The following is a 12,435-nucleotide window of genomic DNA, read 5'->3' on the forward strand; positions in this document are numbered from 1 at the left end:
AGCCACAACCATGGAACGAGAAATGTGAGATCAGTATTTTTTAATGTGGTTAAAAAGGAAATAAGATCATTTCCAGTTGTGGTCCAGTGAGCAGAGATCGTTGGTGCCATGTTGATTTTTAAAAGTTCCAAAAGTGTGTTTTCTTTCCGCAGAACCCTTTTCCCATGAAAGAACAATCTGGAAGAAACGGGGCGGGCTCCGGCGGGCAGCCACAAGCTTCCTGGTCATCTTTGTCATCCTCCCGGGCGGGCCTTCGTGCTCCGAGTGGGGCCGGAACCTTCTAGAGTCATTTATTATTTCTGTAAGTTCAGGCTATGTCGAAACTTGGAAAAAAAAATAAGTGAGAAGAAGGAAAACCAGACTCACTTCTTACTACGTGGTTTAACGGCTCCAGCTCCCAGAAGCTTTTCTCACTCCCGTTTCTTTTTTCTGTCAGTGATTCAGGCAAGTGCCCTGGAGGCCCGTCCCTGAGCTCTGCGGCCTCGAGCCCCCCCCACCCAGCCTGGCGGGCTCCTGGGCGCTGGTCTGGACGGTCTGAGGATCCTCGCGGTGTCGCGTGCTGTTTCCGGGGGTGGGGGAGAGCAGGAGGAGCCGGGGGTCCAGCAGGAGGGGGCAGGGCGCTGGTCTCCGCAAGACCCTGCCGCCCCCCAGACAGCTCCGCCTCGAGTCAGCCGGGAGCCAAACCCCACTGGAATCGCCGGGCGCTTGCCCGTCCGTGGCTCGGGGCTTCTCCCTATCCACGGTCTTGTTGCTGGCTCCACACTTGTCCTTGGGACCCCCAGCCCCCCACCCCAAGTTGGGAGCCCTAAAAGCAGCCGACCCAGCCACCCACCCAGAGCCTGAGGGGCCCTTTCCTGGGCACCCAGAGATGTTGGTGCCATCGCGTCCCCTGGCACAACTCTAGGAGCTTCTCGTGTGGGTGACGTGCGTGGGTGACGCTGACGCATCAACCGGGGACGGGGCTAGGGACCCAGGAAGGGCCCTGCAGACCTGCAATGTGGCCACGCGGGCACGCGGCTCGGAGCCCGCGGGATGTGGCAGGCCAACTCAAGATTTCCTGGGATCTGTCCTGGGCAACCGGCTGCAGGAGTCAGACCCCGCGCTCCCGCAATGAGTCAGCCCTGGCGGAGCAAACCGCTCTGGGCACGAGTGGCCCACAGCCCCGCCGCCCCCGCCCCCGCTGGCTAAGAGGCCCGTGAGTGGGGCAGCAGCCAGCGACCGTGGGCGGGAGTGGGCTGCGGGCACTGGCCGGTCCTGGCTCAAGCCGATGTCCCCAGGAGCGGCCCCCGCACTGGCCGCTGCAGCTGCCGGCCTTGGCAGCTCTGTGACCCAGTCGCCAGCCAACACCGGGCTGGACCCTCTCACACGCCAGGGGTGTGGGGGCTGGCGTCGGGGTCTCTGGGCAGAGGGAGCCCGGGACCCTGGAAGCCGCCAGGTGCTCAGGGCTGACTCATGGGTTCAGGGAGACGGGCGGCGCGGCGGGCAGCTTCTCCCCGAAGGCCCAAGTCCGTGCTGGACGTACCAATGGTGGCCCCACTTCTCTGACTTAGAACGAAATAAAGTGGAATCGAAAACTCTGCTTTCCAGCATCTACCCCGAAGGCCCGAGAGCCCTCTCAGGAAAGCCCGCTGCACGCCCATAGCTCGAGGCCTCGCGGTTCAGCCAGCCCGAGTCCAGACACAGCCCGAGTGCCCAGGGCCGCCGGTGGATAAAGAAGCTACCCTGGGGGCCAGAGCGATAGCACAGCGGGTAGGGCGTTTGCCTTGCACGCGGCCAACCCGGGTTCGATCCCCGGCATCCCATATGGTCCCCCAAGCACCGCCAGGAGTAATTCCTGAGTGCAGAGCCAGGAGTAACCCCTGAGCATCGCTGGGTGTGACCCAAAAAGCAAAAAAAGAAAAAAAAAAGAAGCTACCCTGCATGTGCGCAGGACACCCCCGGCTGAGAGAAAAGCTGAGACCACGCGCTCTGCTGCCGTGTGGACGGGCCTGGAGAGCCTCACGCGGAGAGCGTTAGTCAGCGCAGGGGACAGACAGAGGGATGGCTCCAGGCGGGTGCTGGACGAGACACAGGGTAACTCATGGCCAGGGGCAGCGGAAACTGAGCACTGGTCTGTATTAGGCATCTGACCACAGGGCCTGGGGGACAGGCCGGTGGGGACCCAGGCAGGGACAGTGGCGGAGGGCGTGGTGCTGGAATGTCTCGGGCATGAAGCCCCGCCATTAAAAGCCTCATAAATCATGATGCCCCAAATAAAACTTGTAAAGGATCCGATGCACTGAAATGAAAGCGGCAATTTCCTGCTGCCTCTGAGCGAGACTCCGCCCGAGGCTCAGCACGGGAATAAATCATCGCCGAGGACAGGGCAGCTGTGTCGCCCATCTGGGAACACCACGACCCAGGAGACGGACAGACAGCAAGTGGAAAGATCATGGCACAGACCCAGAGCTCAGGCGGTGACATTACAGCCGGGAGTGACTCCGGGCACAGAGCCAGGAGTGAGCCCTGAGCACAGAGCAGGGAGTCAGCCCTGAGCACAGAGCCGGGAATGAGCCTTGAGCACAGAACCGGAGTCAGCCCTGAGCACAGAGCCGGGAGTGAGTCCTGAGCACAGAGCCGGGAGTCAGCCTCAAGCAGAGTCAGGAGTCAGCCCTGAGCACAGAGCCAGGAGTCAGCCCCAAGCAGAGTCAGGAGATAGCCCTGAGCACAGAGCCAGGAGTCAGCCCTGAGCAGAGCCAGGAGTGAGCCTGAGCACAGAGCCGGGAGTGACCCTGAGTGGCACCTTGAGGCCCGAAACCACAACCAACTCTCTGTGCTGCAGGCAGGTGCGTGCATATGTGCGTGCGTGCGTGCGTGCGTGTGTGTGTGTGTGTGTGTGTGTGTGTGTGTGTGTGTGTGTGGAGAGTCTGTGTGACAGTGACACTGAGGAGAAACTCGCCCAGGGAAACCAAGGGCATTGGCGGGCTGGCGGGCACGGCCTGCCTCTGACCTGGCGGGCACCGATCTGCCCTCTGCCTCTCTGCCTGGCGGGCACGGCTGCCCTCTGTCCTCCTCTGTCGTCCCCCGAGCAGCCTTCGCTGTCCCCGGTCACTCTCCTGTTCTGAGGAGGTGCTGGCCCGGGCAGTGGGGGCCTGTGCCCACCTGTGCAGCGTCACTATCTGCAGTGTCCCCACGGCCCAGCCCCGGGCTCTGCCCAGCAGTGAGGGGCTGGCGGCCTCCACGGAGTGCCAGGGCCACGGCTCCTCTCGAGCCCGTGAGGCAGGGTGCGTCCTCTGGAGAGAAGCGAGTCCACTCGCCGGGCGCAAGGCCGTTCCTGCAGTGGCCTCATGGCTCCTTGCCCCGAGCCCGTCTCTGCCGAAGGCTCCTCAGCGGGCTGCAGCGTGCATGTGAGAACCGTCGGGACGGGGCGCAGAGCCTGTGCCGGGGCCGTGCTTGCCCAGCCAAAGTCAACAGCCCAGGAGCTGTCACCCTGGGCAAGGCCTGGCTCTTCCGGAAGTTTCCAGGTCGTTCCTTGCTCCCAAGGGCAGCTCCTGCGGGAGCCTCCATCCTGACCCGCTCGGAGCTGGGGGCCAGAGTATGTCACGGCCGGGCCCCGCAGGGACCCGGGGGGGAGCCTCGCCTCACTGGCCGCCCGCCTGTCCTCCTCCTCCCGGTGGCCTGTCACCTCTGCCCTGTTCTCTGCGTGTCCCTTGGACCTGGCCTCCTGCTGGACTGTGGGAACGGCCCCCCAACCCCACTGGCCTTGAGGTCAGACTGTGACACCATCCGGAGTGGGGTTCCTGGGGGCCTCAGGGGGCAGGTCTGGGATGGACTTTCAGTGTCCCTCATGTGTCCGGCGAACCACACCCCCGGCCACACTGGGTCACTCCTGCAAGGCCAGGAATGGGCACTGCCCCCACCACACACACACACACACACACACTCACACACACTCACACAGACACTAACACACACTCACACAGACACACACTCACACACACTCACACATTCACACACACTCACACACACTCACACATTCACACACACTCACACACACTCACACATTCACACACACTCACACATTCACACACACTCACACACACTCACACATTCACACACACTCACACACACAGACACACACAGACACACTCACACATTCACACACACTCACACACACTCACACATTCACACACACTCACACACTCACACACACACTCACACATTCACACACACTCACACACACAGACACACACAGACACACACACTCACACATTCACACGCACACTCACACACATTCACACAGACACTCACACACACTCACACACACACTCACACAGACACACACACTCACACTCACACATACACACACAGCCAGCAAGAAGAGCAACGGTACCCCAGCTGGACCCACCTTCTCCGCTGCCCTCCAGCACCCACGATTCTATCCATAGACGGCCCCGGACAGAGCATCTCCCATGGGACCCAGGGCCTAGCGGGCAGGAAAGTGGGGATTCCTCTCCCGGCAGGGTCGGGCCGTCCGAGGGCCCAGGCTGAGCCCGAGAGGCTGCTGCAGGCCGGCACCACAGGCCGGTCACCCCGGCTGGTGGACTCCTCTGGTGCGTCTCTGTCCAGGGGGCCCCTGGGCACAGGCTGGGCAGTGCGTCCACTCTGGTGGGGGTCGAGGACTTGCTGCAGCGAGCAGCCCCGGCCCTGCCCGCCAGCACTGCCCACCGTGTCTCACGGCCCGTCAGTCACACGAGGTCTGACTGGGGAGAAGGTCCGGGTGTGCCCGGACACCCTGGTGCTCGAGAACACGCACGCGAGCGACGGCGTGGGGGGAGGTGCAGGGACCGTCCCTGTCCACAGACGGTCCCTGCGTGGGACGGAGGGGCAGGGACTGAGCCAGTGACTGCCCCCCACCCCTCCCAGAGCGTCTGTCTCCAGCCCCCAGGAAGGCCGGGGGTGCCCGCCCAGCACCCCTCCCCGCGGCACTTCCTGTGGTCACCCACACTCCCAGCTGAGCAGGGAAATTGGCCCGCTGGGAGGGAGCCCAGGGCGCGCCCTGCAGGGACACTCCCCCTGACTCTACATCCTGAGCTCCGGACCGCTGATAAGTCCCTGTTTCTACCACATAATCTGGGTCACGCTCGTGCCAGAATGTCATCTCGACCTCATTCCCAACCTTCCCGGCAGAAAGAGCTGGAGCAAAACGCAGAAACGCGCAAGAGCTGAGTGTCCTACCCAACTGTTAGGGGTGGCGAGAGGGGTCTCCGGACACTGGTGGGGGGCGGGCGTTGGGATGTTGTAGGGCTGAAACCCAACCACGAACAACTTTGCAACTATCTCACAATGATTTCACTTTTAAAAATAATTTCAAAAATAATTCCTGGAGTCAGACTCGGCAGGTCCCCTGGTCACCCCCAGGAAGATGCTTTGAGGGTCTTCGCAGGGATGCACATGCCCCCAGGACTTGAGCTATCTCACACACACACACACACACACACACACACACACACACACACACACACACTCCTCATGGCACCTCAGTTAACTAAATTCAACTGCAAATGGGATTTTGGTCATTAAATCTGTGGGTTAGTCAAACAACCTTTTTTTGTTTGTTTTTTGTCTTGTTTTTCCTTTTTGGATCACACTGGCGATGCTCAGGGCTTACTCCTGACTCTGCACTCAGGAATTACTCCTGGCGGTGCTCAGGGGACCATATGGGATGCAGGGAATCGAACCCAGGTTGGCCGCGTGCAAGGCAAACGCCCTACCCATTGTGCTATCGCTCCAGCCCACAACTGTTTTATTTTAACCCTGTGAAAATGTTCTCCTAAGACATCATGTCCATGGGAGTGACCGTCTGGAGTGACCTTCTTGGCTCAGGGAGGGGCGGCTGCCGCCCTGGCTCCCTGTGGCTGGATTCAGCGGGCAGGAAACGGCCCCTTTATATGCTTGTTAGTTTCCAATCAAGTGCCCTGCTGAGACAAACTTCACAGAGACAGAAGCCAAGTGTGTCCCTGCACCAACAGTGCCCATCTTTGGGAGGCCGACAGCAAATCCCCTCCGTGCGGCTCTGAAATGAATCCAGCATTTATTCATGTTCTTCCACTCTAGAGCATGACTTACAGCAGCGCACACAGAGGATTAATTGTTGGAATAATTAGGGTCTTACTGTCTACACAGAGTATTGCCAAATGGGAAATCAGAATATCTAGACAGTGACCCTCGAGTCCTTGAACTAAAAATAAGCCTGAATTATTTTTTCATGCTTAATAACATAAGGTGAAGTAAGAAGTTTTTTTTTTAAGTGAGGAGCCCTGATATCTGGTGGCAGGTCCCAGGGGTGTCCTTGGGCCTGGGGAGGTCTGAAGCTTTGGGGAAATTGGCCCAAGGCGGGGAGCTGGGGAGAGTCGGCCGGGAGGGGCTCTCGGGTGGGTTGGGACCAACACACTCCAGACAGTCCCCAGAGAAAGACAGCCCCAGGCGGTCTAGAGGACCAAAGAAAACCACCCGGGCCAGAGCAGTGGTACAGAGGGGAGGGTTTAAAAACTACTGGCGGGGAGCGACCAGGGGAGACCCCGGCAGCTCTTCCCGTGGGCCGCCCCCGAGTTTCAGGGGATTGTTCCCGGGTCGCTCGCCCAGCCCGAGCAGCCATGGGGCAGACGGAGGAGGAAAACAAGGGCCAAGCCGGTTGATTGATCAGTTGCCGTTTATTCCATTCTCTCCTGTCTCTCTCTCTCCCCACTTCTCTCCCGACTCTCGATCTCGCCTTCTTATAGCCTAGCTAAATCCCCCCAGCATGAGGGGTTGGGGCAGATCCACTTTAATCCCAGATTTCATCCCAAATCCGACATGTTTACCTGTAAGCACCCCACCCCCACCCCCAGCCTTTGTAAAGAGAAATGATTAGGCCCGGGGGGTGGGGGTGTCAGCTGGGCCATTGCCCAGGGCTCAGAGTCTTGTTCGCTGGAGCCCAGGTTCTGTCCCGAGCTCTGCCGAGTGGGCCCCCAACGGAATGAAGGGGGAGGGCCCCGGAGGCGCCGGGCCAGCGCCTTAGCGCCACCCGCTTGGGTGCTGAACTCAGCAAGTGAGCATGAAACAGGCAAAGGAATGCGAAGCCCACGGTGTTTCATGGGCTAGAAGCGTCTTTCGAAGAATTCTTTCCGAGCGATTGTTCCCGGTTGGTCTGCAGCCCCGGTGGCCCGCAGCTGGCCCACCAGCAGGGGGCGCCGCCTCTCCAGGGAGGCCCCGGGAGGCCTGTGGGGGCAGCCGGGCTGAGTCCTCGCCCCTTGCCCCCCTGACTGAGTCTCTTCACAGCCCCTCAGAAACACGGACCGTTTGCGTCCTTTGTTTAAACACGAGAACTGTACAGGAAATGGCCCGTGGAGAGGCCCCGAGGCCTGGGTTCGAGGTTCACTCCCCAGTGCCACATTGTCCTCCAAGCCCCTTGGCGACGCTGGGTTTGATCCCCTAGCCAGAGCCAAAGGAAAGGAGGCAGCCATGCTCACGGCCCAGGGGCCAGAACCGGGCCAGATCCCGCCCAGCGCCCCGAGCCCTTCGTCTGGGGCAGTGAAGCCCGAGCCTGGGCCTCGCTTCGCTGGACGCCAACCTTGCTCGGCCCCGAGGACTCTGGACGCCCGAGACCCCGTTTCCCAGCACTGAGCAGATGCGAGCGGAGACTCTCTGGGTCCCATCGCGAAGTCCTGCTGGATTTTCACACTCTCCCACGTCCGTCTCGGAATCCCAAGTTAATAAAAGCCTCGGAGCTATTTGGGCCCGTTTCCATGGGAACCATGTGCCGAGCAAACGTTTATCCTAAACAAGGGCCCGCTGGGAAGCTCTGGGGGTGGGCTTTGCCGGGGTTTCGGGCCCGGGGGTCCCCGCTGGCCTCTTCCCTCCCTTCCCCGCCCCCGGCCCCTAGTCCTCCCGCTGGGCTCCCGTGGGTGCCGGCCGGGACCCTCCCGGCCCAGGCCCCACATCTGGTTTCCATCTGTGCTGTTTCGCCGGGACCCGGCCGACCCAGATTTCCTGTTCATAAATCAGGCCCCATCTGGAGCGCACCCGGGCCGCCGCGGGACGCTCCCCTGGCCGCGCGCCCTCGTGGCAGCCCCGCCTCCCTCCACGTCCCGGGCGCGGCTGCCACCAAGGCTGTGCTGGGCCCCGTTTCTCCTTGAAAAGCGAACAAAGGGGACTTTGCAGCGGCCAGGGATTGAGCCTCGGGCATTGAGCTGGGGGTTGGGTCAAGCCTCAGGGTTGGTGGCGCTGCGGACAGTGGAGCCAGAAGCCACGGTACCCTGGCCGGCCGATGTCTGGTCCATGCACCCTGCACTCCTGGGGCCGGTGGCCCAGGCCGGCTCCCACACCTCTCGTTTATTGAGAAACAATGTAGCATCACGACGCCAGTCAGTATCCTCAGAAGGATACTTGCGCATGAGCAAACCCGGCTGAGAACATTCCTGTAACTAACGCTAACTAAGCAAGGTTCGCATCAACCCCACCAGCAGAAACCACAGCCCATCAGGACTAGCTCGTTTTTTTTTTTTTTTTTTTGGGTCACAACCCAGCGATGCTCAGGGGTCACTCCTGGCTTTACACTCAGGAACTACTCCTGGCGGTGCTTGGGGGACCATATGGGATGCCGGGGATCGAACCCGGGTCGGCCGCGTGCAAGGCAAACGCCCTACCCGCTGTGCTATCGCTCCGGCCCCCAGGACTCGCTCTTAACGTGGCGGGCCTTGGCGTCTGGTGCCTCCCCAGTCTCAGCTCAGGGCCGTCCTGTCCACCCGGCGCGAGGCTGGCAGAGGGGCGGGGTCATCAGCGTGACAAGCGGGACAGAGTCCAGCCCAGGCTCAGGCCAGCAAGAGGCTCACGCCGAGAGCCAGTGCCCTGGAGACGGGAGGGGCCCAGGGGGTCCTTGCGGGCCTGTCACAGGGTCATTGAACTGGCTGGTCTGAGGTAAAGCGGGCAGGAGCTGGCCCGCGCTGGTGAGGGATGTCCAGGCCCAGGCACGCGTGGTGACGGTGGCCGTGACACAGCTCACCCGCTCCTACGTCACACACAAAGTGCAGGGAGCTCACACGAGGCGTGGCTTAGCTCACACGGAATGGGACGCCTGTTCCTCACAGGGGCACCCGAGTCTCGCCGGGCGGCACGGGCTCAGTCGCTCCCCGAAAGGAACCCTCGGAGGCCGGGCATCGGGTTCGACACGGCCTGCTGGGGGGACACACTTCTCCCGCATCTCTCAGCCGTGACATGAGCCCATTGCCCGGACAGGGCTGCAGAGGCCCAGCTGCCACCATCTCTCCTCTTCCCCTGGCTCCCCCCAGCAGGCTCTGCCCTCAGTGCTCCAGGCAGGGGCCCGCCAGGCCACCACTAGCTGCAGTCAACCCCGAGAAGTTTCTCATTCCTCCACATGCAGCTCAAGTTAAAAACGTCTGAAACGTTTTTGCCTTTGCGAGCTCCAGAGGAGCGTGGGCTCCCACGGCTGCGGGGGAGGGAACCAGCAACGGCCACTCGCTCTGCTGGAACCAGTCAGTGGGCTGGAGCAGACGCTCGGCGTGCGGGAGGGAGGCTGGGGTTCGAGCCCCAGCACTCAGCAGTTCATGAGCACCCACATGGGAGCACTCAGAGGTCCCCAAGCACCCAGGCAGGAGCACTCAGCATCCCCAAGCACCTGGCGGGAGCAATTAGAGGTGGGAGGGAGCACTTACTGGCTCCTGAGCAGCCGGGCAGGAGCACTCAGCAGTCCCCGAGTACCCAGGTGGGAGCTTTCAGTGGTCCCTGAGCACCCGCGTGGGAGCACTCAGCAGTCCTCAAGCGCTTAGATGGGAGTACTTAGAGGTGGGAGTGAGCACTCAGTGGTCCCTGAGCAGACAGGCAGGAGCACTCAGTGGCCCCTGAGCACCAGGGTGGGAGCACTCAGCGGTCCTTGAGCACCAGGGTGGGAGCACTCAGCATCCCCAAGCACCTGGATGGGAGCACTTAGACGTGGGAGGGAGCACTCAGTGGTCCCTGAGCACCAGGGTGGGAGCACTCAGCAGTCCCCGAGCACCGGGTGGGAGCACTCAGCATCCCCAAGCACCCAGACAGGAGCACTTAGAGGTGGGAGGGAGCACTCATTGCTCCCTGAGCAGATGGGCTGGAGTACTCAGTGGTCCCTGAGCACCAGGGTGGGAGCACTCAGCAGTCCCCGAGCACCGGGTGGGAGCACTCAGCATCCCCAAGCACCCAGACAGGAGCACTTAGAGGTGGGAGGGAGCATTAAGTGGCCCCTGAGCACCTGGTTGGGAGCGCTCAGTTGTCCCCGAGCACCCGGGCGGGAGCAGTTCCTGAGCACAGCCAATGGTGCCCCCAAACCAGGCAAACACCCCTGAGTGGTCGGACGGGCTTTCCCGGCCCTGGTCTCGGTGGCGTCGGAGGAACGTCAGTAAGAAGCGCGGCTGACAGGGAAGGCGGCTCCGGTCCAGTTCTTGGCCACGTGGCTGCGCCAGCCCAGCAAAGACGGGCCCACGGGGGTCCCGGCTGTTCCTTTCGCCCTGATCCCTGTGCCCGGGGGCGTGGGGGCACCGGGCAGTGGGTGTCAGGGGCAGTGGGGCCTCTTCGAGACCAGCTGGCTGTCCGCTCAGGTTCCCGGAGAGTGTGACCGGGCCAGAGGCTGCCGCAGTGACCGGCCACTGCAGCTTCCTGCCTGCCCCGACAGTGTCCCCAGTGGTGAGCCTGGGACCCTCCGTCCCCGAGAGGAGACGCTCAGGCCTTGGCCGGGCCACTCCCTCCCCCCCGGAGTGGACATTGTGGCCGCCCCAGATGAGAGACCGGCATGTGAGACGCTGCACCCCCGGAGGCCAGTGGAGCACAGCCAAGCTCGGGGATGACGGGCCTTTGGAGGGGCCGGCGGGCAGCAGGACAGGTGCACGCGGAGAGCCGTAAACTCCCTCATTAGCGGCGTTTACAAGCGCGGCCTGCTGCCTGCCCTCAGCCTCTCACGCCCTCGGGTGTGCCATCTGCCGTGGCTCCGTCCGTGGCCACTTTTCTCTCTGCTGAGCCGCAGAGACTGGCCACTGCCCAGGCCCCGCTCTGTCCTGCGCTCGTGCAAACAGCGCTGTGTGTGCTGGCGTGGCTCCCTGCACGCGTGTCGGGCCACCTCTCCCCGTGGGGCACAGACACGCGGGGGAGAGCGGACGTTTGAGGGTTCGGATTGTGGGATCCAGGGACGGTTGTCACTGACCTGTGAGCCGGCTCGGGAGACCACCGAGCCCCCGTTTCTTAGTGTTTTCTGTTCCCTAGGAGCTAAGTTAATCGGGAGCTCTGGCCACGTATGAGGCGGTGACAGCAGGGTGGCCTGACCGTGTCCTGAGGGTCGGCCTGAGGCGGGCAGTGACAGGAGTCACTCGGCAGGCGCGGAGGATGACGCCGGGGTACGAGGGTGCTCGGGGACGAGCAGGGTCGGCCCGAGGCTGCTTCTTGGCGAGGAGAGCGAGGCCGAGTGGCCACGGCGCCAGGGACCCTTCTCCCGGCTAAGGCAGCGACACGCGGAGAAGCGCCTCTGCGGGACAACAGCGCTTTGAGAGCAGGGGTGACGCGCCAGGAGGGGGACGTTGGGTTTCCCGAGACTGGTGCGAAGGCTTGAGAGGCGCCAACGCCGCAGGGGAGGCTCCCGGGGCCCACACGCTGCACCAGGGGCCTGGGGCTCCCCGGCCCCTGGCAGGGCCTCCCCGCACACACCCCCCCCTGCCCCTCAGCCCCCAGCCCTGGCAGGATGCCTGGATCTGCCTCCCCCTTGCTCAGCTCCGCCCTCCACAGCTCCTGCCATCTCTCCCTCCCTCTCTCTTTCTTTCTCTCTCTCTCTCCCTCTCTCCTTTTCTCCCTCTATCCCTCTATCACTCTCTCTCCCTCCCTCCCTCTCTCCCTTTCTCTCTCCCTCTCTCCTTTTCTCTCTCCCTCTCTCCCTCCCTCTTTCTCTCTCTCCCCTTCTCTCCCTCTCCCTCTCTCCCCCTCTCCCTCTGTCTCTCCCTGTCTCCCTCCCTGTCTCTCTCCCTCTCTCTCCCTCTCTCTTCTGTCCCTTTTTCTCTCTCCCTCTCTCTCCCTCTCTCTCCCTCTCTCTCTCCCTCTCTCTCCCACTCTCTCTCTCCCTCTCTCTGTCCCTCTCTCTGTCCCTCTCTCTCTTCTCTCCCTCTCTCTGTCCCTCTCTCTCTCTGTCCCTCTCTCTGTCCCTCTCTCTCTCTCTCTCTCTCTCTCTCTCTCTCTCTCTCTCTCTCTCTCTCTCTCTCTCTCTCTCTCTCTCCTCTCTCCCTCTCACCCTCACCCTCCCCTCTCACTGCCTGCCACCCACAGACCCCAGGGCTGCGGCCCATGTCTGAGGGCGTTGAGGGAAGGAAGGCCAAGCTCAAGAAACAGCCAACAGACCCAACCCCGGCCGTCTCCGTGGGCCGGGAGCTCCATGCTCTGCCCCAGTCT

Source organism: Sorex araneus, chromosome X, assembly GCF_027595985.1.
Source record: "Sorex araneus isolate mSorAra2 chromosome X, mSorAra2.pri, whole genome shotgun sequence".
NCBI lineage: Eukaryota > Metazoa > Chordata > Mammalia > Eulipotyphla > Soricidae > Sorex > Sorex araneus.